The following is an 11,704-nucleotide window of genomic DNA, read 5'->3' on the forward strand; positions in this document are numbered from 1 at the left end:
CTTCCCCCACCTCCCTTATGACCTCCTCAATAGTCTCACATAAGAATTTTGCATTTTCACATGTGAGGAAGCATTTATAGACCTCAAAAATATGGTGGATCCTGAAAGTGAAAATTAAACAAAATAATTATCATTCAAGAATCAATAGTCAATAAAACAAAATTTTCATTATTCAATAATACATTAAATTTTAGACTTCAAGTGACAAGAAGTAGAGGATGATGAATTACCTCCGCTAGAAACAAAAAAATTTAGGAGGGTCCTAGTCCTCCTATCTATCCATCCATCCGTCATAATAGTACACCCCTTTTGGCTCCAAATTTTTTTATGGTCCTCCAACTCAAGTTTCATCTCCTCAACCATATCTAGTAAGAGGGGTCCACTCAACTCATCTTCATGGGGGCTTTGAACCCCGCACCACAGATGGAAATTGCATCAATCATCCCCTGCCAATAAGGAGTTCTGTTACATTTTAATTAGCATATTTCAAATTTTCAACATCAAGTTAAAACTTAAAAGTGAAAAATTTAATTTTTATTTTAGAACTTAAAACGTAAAATAATCAAATATAAATGAAGTTGAAGTACCTAGCTGCTATAAATGGAATGTTGCAGAAAAACCAAAACTTGCAAATTGCTCTTATTCCAGCTTCATGTACCTCCCTATTCTAGCCCAAGCTCTCAAGTGAGGGTTGTGCACTAGGAGTGGTATGCGGTACAAAAAAATTGTCCAAACTAGATTTTGATTTTCTGACTCTAGGAGGAAAGGTAAAGCTAGTAGGCCCAGTACTACTAGAAGGGGCAGCAGTCGTAGCAGTAGCACCACCAACAATGCAAGGCATAGATGTAGAAGAAGTACGACTAGCAAAAGCACTAGGACAATAGGGGGAAGAGAAGAACCTTCTCCAACACAACCTACTGACTCAGAAACATTTTCGGATGAGCGTGGAAGGGAACTAGAACCAATCTAAGCTAACTCTTCTAATTGTTTTTTTTTTTTAATTCCTTTTCTTGTTCATATTTTTTCAAGGCTACATAACAAAAACGTTGAGCCTCAACAGTTGCAAGTCTACAAGGCTCAGTATCATGACCACATATGCCAGCAATATGTTATTTCAATCTATTTATCCCCCCACTATTAATGGTTTTGCAAAATAGGCATTTTGTTTGAGTTCTAGTTCTACCCGAAAAGTCTATGGTGAACTTCCAACACTCATCTTTTTTATTGCCTTTAGAGAGCTTGGGTTTTTTACCTCCAGGAGCCATTATGAGTAAGGAAAAATGTAAAGGTTGCTGCAATAAGACATTTTTAGACCAAATATTACTATTTAAGCATTGTATTTGATGAAGATCTAAAGTTAAAAAAAACTCATAAACAAACAAAAAAAATTCATGCAAAAAACCCATAAACATAGAAAAAAAAATCATCAAAATCTAAAAAATCAACTCTTACCTCTTTCAAATGCTTTGGGAAGTGTTGAGAAGAGCTCCTATAAACTCATTGATGATCTAAATGCAAGCTCCAATGTCACAAATGCAAGCTTTTCTCCTCTTCCTTTCAGCTAGTTGCAAATCTAGGAAACTCTATTTCTCTTCTACCTCTCTCTCTCTTTCTTGTTTTCACAATAGAGTGTTATGGAAGCCCTTTTAGGGTTATAAGAGTGAGGAAGAACAAAAAAAAATATTAAAAAACTTTGCAAAAAATAATACTTCAACTAGCCGAATTTGTGCTTGTCGCGGTCGAGTCAAGCTAAGTCGAGTCAGGCGAGTCATGCTAGCTGACTCGCCACTCACGAGTCACACGAATCATGCCAGCTACTCGCCACTCGCGAGTCACGAGTCATTATGACTCAGGAGGGTGGTCATAACTCATAGACTCTCGTGACTCACCGCGAATCACGTTACTCCGATTCATTCCACAACTTCAATTGATTTTTACCCATCCCACTTGGTTTCCTTCATCAATTTGTGTTCAAAATTCACCTTATATTTTCTTAGAAACCCTCCTAGCCTAGGTGGAAATGAGGAGCATGTCAAAAGTTTGCATGTCAAGGGAGGCTGAAATCAAGGGTGTGTCAGGATTGGAGTTTTGAGAGGTGTTTGACTCTGCTAAACACCTCTTGGAACTGAATTTCCAAGTGTTTGAATATTGTTTTAAGTGTTTGCACCCCCCTTTGAAACTTTGCTCTCACTTCAATGTTTGGTGAAAAGCTCTTCTTCTCCCTTATTTTCATCTTCATTGATATCTATCTCAGGTCTGCATGTTCAAGTATTCATTTTCCATCTTTCATACTCAGATTTTGTCTATGTTCTTCTCAATTTTCAAGCCACCCTCTTGATTGTTGAATTCCATACTTGATCTTGTTTTCAACTTCAAATTTATCATCTCCAAAATCAGGTTTTTCTCATGCATATCAGACATTTTTCAAATAAAAATTGCAAGTTTTTAAGGCCTCATTTGTCCTATTTTGATTTTGTCAATTCATATTTGCTCTCATCTAATGATGTCTTCACTCCACACATCAATCTTCTTCAAACTCTACTTCCTCCTCTCTCGGTGATTATATCTCAAACTTAGATTGATTTTCCATCCATTATCTCAAACTCAAGCCTTCCTTGAACTTGACTAAATCTTGGATTTCTTGCTCACAACTCCACTCTTCTCAACTGTCTTGACCCTTAAGTAGGCACACCTTGCACCTAAAGTTGCTCGAACTCATCTAACTGACTTGGAGACTCCGAAATTGCCACTAAAATAAAGCTCGTTAAGACACCTATCCTACTGCCAAGCAAAAAGAGGGGGTCCCCATTTGCCATGGGGCAATGGTGTGAAGAGGTCACGACCAAAGTAACGAGACTTGTCGCAACTTGGGGGAGTCGTTCGAGTCAGCAAGTCGAGTTACCCCAACTGGGTCAAAATGACCCATGACCTTGAATCAGCAGGTCAACTAAGTTGACCTGGGCTGACTCGGTAGCTGACTCGACTAACTCGGCTAACTCAGCTAACTCTTCTAATTTTTAATTTTTGTTTTCAAAATTTTTTTAATGCATCTAAAATTTACCTTTATGCTTATGTAATCGATGTATGTTATGTATGTGATCAAATTACCTTCTATTTCATGATGTAATTGTCTTTAAGCTTTATTCAATAATGGGTGCATGGAATTTCTTTAAATCCTAAAAAATCTCTAAATTTCAAGGGTTTTGTCACACTTTGCGGAGTCACTGTTGAGTCACAGGTGAGTCCAAGCCAGGTCAAAAGTCGAGTTACCCTTGCCAAGGCCGAACCGGGTTCGAGTCTCAATACTTTGGTCACAACAGACCACTAGACATTTGTGTACAAAGTGTGTCCAGCAATACGATGGGATATAGAACCAGAGGAGCCAGCAAGGGTTGATAAGGATGCTACAATTACAGAGGCAAGGTTGGTTGGTATTAGTTTGGTGGAGCTTGGGCATGTGGAATCTAGCAATTCTAGTGATGAGTAGTTTGGGGATGATTCGAGACCTCCCTTCGCTACATTTTTCTATTTTAACATAATTGTACTCATTGTAATCATCTTTATGATATCTTGAGTATAATATAAATTTTGAAATTGACATTTTCATTGTCCAAACTTCAAGGATAATTTGTTAGTGTTGAATGTTTACTTCAAATTTTATTAGTACTCAAGTATTTTACTAATTCGCCAAAGTTTCATTTGAAAATTCAAAATTGTAATTCTTATACATCTTTTATAACTATTTTTCAACTACCATATGTGTATCAGCACTGCTCTCCACCACAACCCCCCTACTTGCCCCAAACTTAGGTCCATGATCCCCCTATCCCTGAAATGCATCCCCTTTTCTTCTTGGTTCCCTGTCACAAAAATTTAGTGGACCACTGAGTAATAGCAATAATAATACCACTCCCTAAATGGAAATGTTCACCCCCCAAACAAAAAATGCTACACCAAAGTGGGAAAACCCCAATAAAGCACTGAAGTAGTTAGAAATTCGATAAAGGGTAGATACAACAAATATTTGATTCTAAAATACTTAAATGTGTAAAATTGGTAGGATGTGTGACACATGGTAAATGGTCAATTAAATCATCCTCCCCATCTTTCAAAATTTTGACCTTATTACCATTCATAGAACTCAAGATCTCAACTGCCATAATCCAACCTTCCATTGAGTTAGATCCCTTTGCAAATTTTCATGTTTTTTCTTCCTTTGCTTCCAACTACTGGTTGGACCATAGGACATTTTCTCAACTTCTTGTAGGTTTACACCTACCTCTATTTGCCCTCCTCTGCTGGCAGTCATTCTGAAGTTCTCATTACTTTGGAAAATGTCTGCTGCTCCACTATTGCTGTCATCATTTCCTTTAGCTATGATATTTAATAAGAATCTCTTTGTTCCTATCTCTGGTTTATGTCAATAAAGCCTTGTGGCATCCTCCTCTGCACAACTCATGTACATGCCTCCTTCCCTCAATAATTCTCATTCCATCTCCATGAAAGAGAGGGCCACCTTCTCTTTTTTCATCAATTATGGGATTTTCAAGACACCCCTCCCACTGCTCCTCCTTTGATTTGTTCATTAAATATGGAACCCCCAAGATATCTAGTCATGCTGCAATTTCATCTCTAATGTGGACTACTTCCATAGCTGTAACATAATGGGGCAAAATCTAGTTATAAACTGTGTTCCTCTTCGTTTCAATCTTATAAGTCATTTTTTCCTCTCCTAGGGTGATCATAAATACTTTTTCCTTCTTAAGGGTAATGCAACTCAACATTTTGATCTCATTCATCTATCTCCTCTCTCAAACTCTTTGTATAAAGCACATTTAATGGCTTTGCATCCATGAGTAATTCTGCCAAACCCCTAAAGGGATTTAATCTTTTCCCAGTTCTAAGGAATTATTCTTTGAAAACAGCACTTGCTCACAAGGTGAGTATTTATTCTTACCAATCCTTTTCATCTTCGGACCAAGCTTAAATGCCCTTTTTTTCAACTTTATTATTCTTTACTTTCCCATTATTACTTGCCTCGTACTGCTTCAGCATCCACCTTGATTCCTCCCACTTGAGCTCCAGTTTTCACAAATTGCTTTGTTCATTTGTCTAGTTTCTACCTATTCCTTTGTTTTACTTCTTTGTCAGGCTTAGTTATTCTATTTTTCACATCATAAAACATCACCTCTGCATCTACAGCCACAACTACAGCTCTCCTCTAAGCTATTCAGTGTTTTCTATGATAATACAGAAGACTGCCCAACAAACTCTTAACATCTTTGGATGCTCTAATACTAAAAGTCTAAAATGGATGCAAATGAAACTTTGTTCCTATAATTTTAATTAATAGATTTAGATCCTTTGATCATACAACTCATATTTCAAATTGGAAACTAACAAAACAGGCTATTACTTGCAGTCTTGTTTTCTCAGAATAAAAACATAATATACAATCTCTCATACAACCTTTTACACTGTCTGATGATAATGAATCAAGTCAAACAGAAAAGAACACAGCATCATGATTCAAACAGTTCAGCAACAATACACGTTAGAATGACTCAAACTGAACTCGTTCTCTACTTCAAAAATGTATTACACTTCCATGGATGCAAAAACTGATGCAGCAAAAACATGGCAAACTACTCTGCCCTACTTAATAGCAATTACAAGACCACTCCCTCAACAGCAAGACACACACCCTGATAAATAAAATCCCACATTAAAATGGGCAAATCCCTACTAAACCACTATATTTGATATAAATTCTATAAATGGCAGATACAACAAAAGCTTTTCTAAATAATGTCTAAAACTAACAAAGAAGTGGGACACAATTCAGTAAGTGATTGGTGACATCATATATCATTAAAGGATCTACTTTATATACAACTACCCTAAAGAATCTTACTTGTAGATCTTATGAAATTACCAATAACATTAAGCAGATGAGCACACCAAAGGGAAATTTTCTAAGAATTCTTCAAAGATAAATTTTACTTTAAAAAGATATCAGATATTTCATCTTCAAATTCATAACCCAGTTGTTGTAAGATATTATATTGTATTATCAAAACCCTAGTAATATGCAACTTTAATTTCGACCGGTTAATGGGCATGTAAGGGTTGATCCTTTAGAAAGAAGGAAGGAGTGTTTGGATTCCCCCAGACGAGGGATGGATCAAGATCAATTTCGAGAGGGCATCAAAAGGAAATCCAGGGAGATCAAGATGCGGATATGTGGCTAGAGATGGGAGCGGCAATTTGCTGGCTATAGGAGCTAAGAGGCTGAGGAACAGAACAAACAATGAAGCAGAATGTCAGGGGTGCGGTAGAGGCAGTGAGATTGGGGGTCAAATTGGGTGCTGCGAAGATTTACATTGAAGGTGATTCGCAAATTGTGGTGAATGGGCTCCTAAAAGGTGGACTGGAGGTGTGGCAATTAGGCAAACTTATCCGACAAGCCAGAACTCTTCTCTTGAGCTTTGAAGACTTTTGAATTACTCACTGCTACAGAGAAGCTAATAGTTTAGCCAACAAATTATCCAATGTTGGAGCTAATGGCTCATTTGAAAGCAAATTTGAATTGTTCGAAGATTTCAGATCCATCATTTTGGAAGATGAATTTATTTTAGAATAATTTGTGCTACCTTTGATCTATCCTTTTTGTACAGACTTCAATGATTTTTAGAGTTGGTGGAGTGCGAGGCATTAAAGGTAGTAAAATGGTAGGAAGTGAAGCATGTGGCACTTAATTCCCCATCATGGTGTATTGCGGCCCGTGCCTTACAGATTTTCTGGAGTCTTCCTAGAGCGGTTTTTAAGAGGGAGGTGGGGTGGTTTTGGTTGCAGTGGTTTAAAAGAGAAAATGGAGGCGAACTTTTGTCTGCAGACGGAAGGGCAAATCCCTGGTTTCCCAGGCCAGGTTTGGGACAGGAGGCTGGGCAATGTGTTTAAATTTGAGGACAAGGCTTTCATTGGGGTTGTAAAAGAGATGTTTGGGCCAGAATTCTTGAACGAGGCTTGGAGATCGCACTTCGATTCGGAGATTGCCTCCCTGTTTTTAGCCATGGGATTGATGGTGGCAGAGAGTAAAGAGGAGGTGAGGCAGATGGTGGAGGCGTGTCTCGAACCTCAGTGAGCGGGAGGAATGGAGGACATAATCGAGAGAGGGCAGTTCTGGACAGGGGAATTGACATAGGCCATGGAGGTTAGTTGGTGGGGATCCTTCGTCCATTCAGCCATTGATTATCTGGCTGTCCTCCTTTCTGCAGGGGGTGATGGTTCCTAAGATGGCAGAGGCGTGGGAGAAAATTAAGGTGATGGTGAAGGAGTGGGAACAGAACAGCTTGGGGGATAAGACAAAGGGTTCTCTTAGAACCAAGATGACACCTCGCTGCTCAACAGGGCCACTGGATGCTGAAGGGCGGCCTGTGATTTGGAGGCAAATCCCGGAGAAGGATGCTAGAAGTAAAACAGGGGAGAAGGGTGCTAGGATGCAGATTGATGAGAATGCCAATGTGGATGCACAGATGACTGGTGTGGATATCTCGTTGGTGGATGCGCATCAAGTTCCTGGTGGGCTGAGCATGACTGCCAAGAGGGAGAAGGATGAAGGGGCCATTCCAAATTTCTCGCGAGAGGAGGCGCTTGCCTGGTTTTGCTCTTGAATTGTCTGTGGTGAAGTGTTGTCTGGAGCTCTGGGTCGGGTGGGAGTCTGATTTAGCAGTTTAGACAGTTTTAGGAGTTTAGGTGATCGTGTCTGTAAATCTTTTTGTCTCAAGGGGTTAATCCCTTCTTTGGTAGCAGTTTGCCATTTTGCATGATGGATAGTTTAAGGGGGTGATAGATTAGAGGTAGAACTGGTAGAATGTTTTCTCAATGTAATATCTCTATTTCAGATTAATAAAATACTATGTTACGTATCAAAAGAAAAAAAAATCTGCAACTTCAATTTCTTTGTCTTCTGAGCAGTTCGCTTTCTAATTAATTGTGTTTGATGGGGACAATACAACTGCGAACTTATGAATAGATTATCCAGATGCCCATGGGAAATGATATATAACAGATTCATCAAATTGTTTCAAGACTGCATCCACCAACGGATGGTTTAATAACACATAACCATAAGAAACAAAGCATAGGCAAACAAATTTGGATACATATAATCTATATTTATGTAAAGAGGGGCCATCCTTGCTAACTCTCCGTAACTCTACGGAGTGAAAAGATGCATACGAAAAGAATAAAATTGTGATCTTGTAAAACCCATAATATATATTACAATACAAAATAGGAATCAGAGTAAAAGAAAAGGAATGTAAACCTTATCTCTTTGTGAAAAATGAAATAGAACAGAAACTACGTTTCCATTATCTAAGTGCTTCTTCATTCTCACATTTACAGATTTTTACAAAAATGACTCATTTCAAAACTGCAACTCCCATAAGCCCAAATGCAACCCAAATAAGAAAATTTTATTTACAATTACATTCAAAATCAATACTATTTGACATGAAAAAGGAGCAATAGGACTGAAACAAACCCATTAGAAGTACCCTCCATTACAAACTACGTCTGGATTATGTACTATATATACAGAGACTGGCCATCACTGGTCGTGTAACTTTTACTCATTGGCTTGCCGAATAGTTCCCAACAGCAAACTATGCGGCTTTGATATTCACTGGAGCTTTTGATGATAATAATTTATCATCCAATCCACAACCGACACCTATCTTTCTCACCAGTACCAATTGCATGAGTAATCGACATATGCATATAAATGAACAACACAATATTTATATTTGAACAGCACAGAGATAACAACTATGTAGTAGTGACTGATTCTAGATGTACATCTGCCCCATATCACCATCAAATTTTCCCCAATACATAATACTTTAGTAAGCGTGCATATAACAACACTATATTAAGGGTGAAGGCAAATAAGAGTTTCAATCTGCGACGTTAGCAACCTGAACTTTCAATTGTGCTGCGCTCACTTCAATAGACATTGCACGGTGGAAGAATTGATCTCTGGACAATGTCCTCACATTCTTTAGATAAGCCTTAACAGGAATTGCTCCATCCTGTACAGCCTTATCCAAAGAATACAAGACATCCTCAATAGCCAAATCAGCTGATGTGCTCTCAAGCATTTGCTTGGACAAAACATCACAAGGCTGGAAAACATGATCAATGCTAAAATTGGATTCTTTTCTCTCTTTCTTCTGTAGCCATGTTTCAAGATCATCACTACAGGCGAGTATGGATTGCACCTGCTCCTCAAGATCCTCCTTCTCCTTCTGCAACTCTCCTAAACCTTTTTCCACCTGCTCTCCTCTCTGTTTCAATACACCCTGTATACTAAAAAGCCCTTCCATCTCCATCTCCATGGTTTTGGTTAACTCAGCCATGTCATTGTGGATAGACTCTACCAGCTTATTCATAAGTTCGGTTTGCTGAAATTTGTCATCCCGAGCCTTACGAAAAAATCCTTTACCCCTTTGGTCGGGGGCTAAGAGCTTCTGGTGACTGTGTGACACAAGAGCTCTATGATCACCAACATGGTTTTTCTGGTTTTGTGCGACACTCTGCGTGGTAAGATACATAGGTGGGCTTTTACCAAAGAGGAAGCATAGGTTATGCACCATTTCTACTAAATTGGAGCTGGGAAACACCCAAGCTTCCAAATAAGGGCATGATACTAAGCCCGATGGGTTTACAAGGGTATGCCCCCTTTTTATTTGCATGTCCCTTGTGGGTGTCACATATACGAGAGGTGGGAGTTTAGAATAGTGCTCCAAAAGCCAAATTCTGACAGGGATATGGTACGTCACCTGTTTGTAGACCATTGGTATAGTGCCTTCCGCCTTCAAGAGACGAGCTGTTCTTCCATCATTGTAAGTAAACATTTCATTGTGTACTCTCAGGCTTGGGAAAGCTTGCATGAGAGAGAGCAAGTGCTGCCTGATGTGACAATGAAGGTCCTCTTCATAGAGCAATGCAGATGAACCTCTTTTGGAGAGCATGGTATTGAGGATTTGGGCATTGTGCCCCGCTGCTGGTGAAGAAGTGGCGGTGGATTTCATTAGCATATCATTTAGCTGAACTGGGTCTTTCACGATTCAAGAAAATAGGATTTTATAGACGCAAGATTTCCTGTATCGAATGCACAGACAAATACTTTCGCATCAAGCTATCTTATGTCAGTTAAGAGGTAGGGTGGAAATATATTGTTTATAGATTTGGCAGATGAAGATTTAAACATATTCAAAGTTAATATGTGCAAGAAAAGAAGTGGAAGGTAAGGTTGAGCTCCGATGCGATTTCGTTTCCGGTCATCAGCTATGTCATGCAATCTGTGATACAATGTATATCAGTAAGTCAAACTCATATCGCGTGCTTTTATCCTAGTAAACGCTTAAGGCCAAAAAGTTCTTTTTCATGTTTTTGTTTATTGATTTTTTTTCAAAAATCTCTTTCTTATTGGGATTTTTTGGTTTTAAACTAAAGTGCACGTTATCTGATTAAATTGTTTTGAGGGTTCGTAGAAAAGTCTTTGACAGAGTTGTTCCATCGCTATAGCATTTTTAAGTGTTTAATATTGATTTTTATCTCGTAAGTTATTATCAAACGTGACATCCACCAAACAAATGCATATCTTTGTGTAAAAGAATGATTTCTATATGTATAAATCTTTTCTTATTTATGCAATGTCAACAACATGTTGGGAGTGAGGTGTCTCACTCACATTAAATATGATTATTTAATTAATTATTTTATTTTGCATTCGTTCTAAAATTAGGGAGCTAGTGTGATAGGTTGCTATGTTAAAACTACGATAATTTTTCATTATGACTAATGTTTTCTAGTTTGGTGGAAGAATTATGATGAGTTTTTTTTTTTTTTTTGGTAGTTGATACATAAGATGGAAATCACTTTTATTTAGTGGTGTGAGGTAGGTGTTGCATGTGGTAAGGTGATCATTATGGAAGAGTTGCGGGTTGTTACATTGAAAGTTAGTATATGCAACGTGTTATGGAATTAACAAGTTGACACCACCTATATTTTTTGTGTTGAAGGTGGTTGTTGAAGCCATGGACACTTTTTGCTTGTGTTCAGCTCTATAAATATGTGGTTCTTAGTGTATTTTAAATATAATAAGTTGGATAACTTTAAAGAAGCTTATATGTGTCATATTGTATCTAGAATTCTTTGTTGGTGTATTTACTCTAAAAGAGCATCGGCTTTAAGGATTGTATTGTAAATATTGGTTGATAATACAATAGAATCTTGCTTTTGGAGTGGGTTTTTTCTTTGAAAAGATTTTTTCATGCATATCCAATGTTGTGAGTTTTTTTGTTTAAATATGATTTTTGCATGTATTTATCTAATTTGCAATAGTTTAAGGGTTTGTAAGAAATGTTTGCATCATCTTTTCTATTAGATTTAGCACTTGGAAGTGTTATTCTACACTTTTTCTTCCTTTCAATCAGTGCCAAAGCCTAACCAATTTTGTCATTATTATTGGGTTGGAGTGCTTTTTATTTGTATCTTTTTTTAGGAGTGTTGCAAAAGAAGATTTCATAACCTTGTTGAAGGTTTGATAAGGAAAGCACATTTAGAAAAATAGAGATGGAAAACTTTATTGGCATAAATCGTGAGTTGTGGAAAGCATAAATCATGAGTTGTGGAA

The 11,704-nt window shown here is 37.8% G+C and overlaps 1 pseudogene; it reads right to left on the reverse strand.

Moving 5' to 3' along the window:
• Positions 1 to 8,459: 8,459 nt before the first annotated feature.
• LOC149561012 (protein ELC-like pseudogene) lies at positions 8,460 to 10,320 on the reverse strand (annotated as a pseudogene).
• Positions 10,321 to 11,704: the final 1,384 nt, after the last annotated feature.

Source organism: Cupressus sempervirens, chromosome 4 (genome assembly GCF_028749045.1).
Source record: "Cupressus sempervirens isolate cs-2001-9-10 chromosome 4, ASM2874904v1, whole genome shotgun sequence".
In the NCBI taxonomy this organism is placed as follows: domain Eukaryota; kingdom Viridiplantae; phylum Streptophyta; class Pinopsida; order Cupressales; family Cupressaceae; genus Cupressus; species Cupressus sempervirens.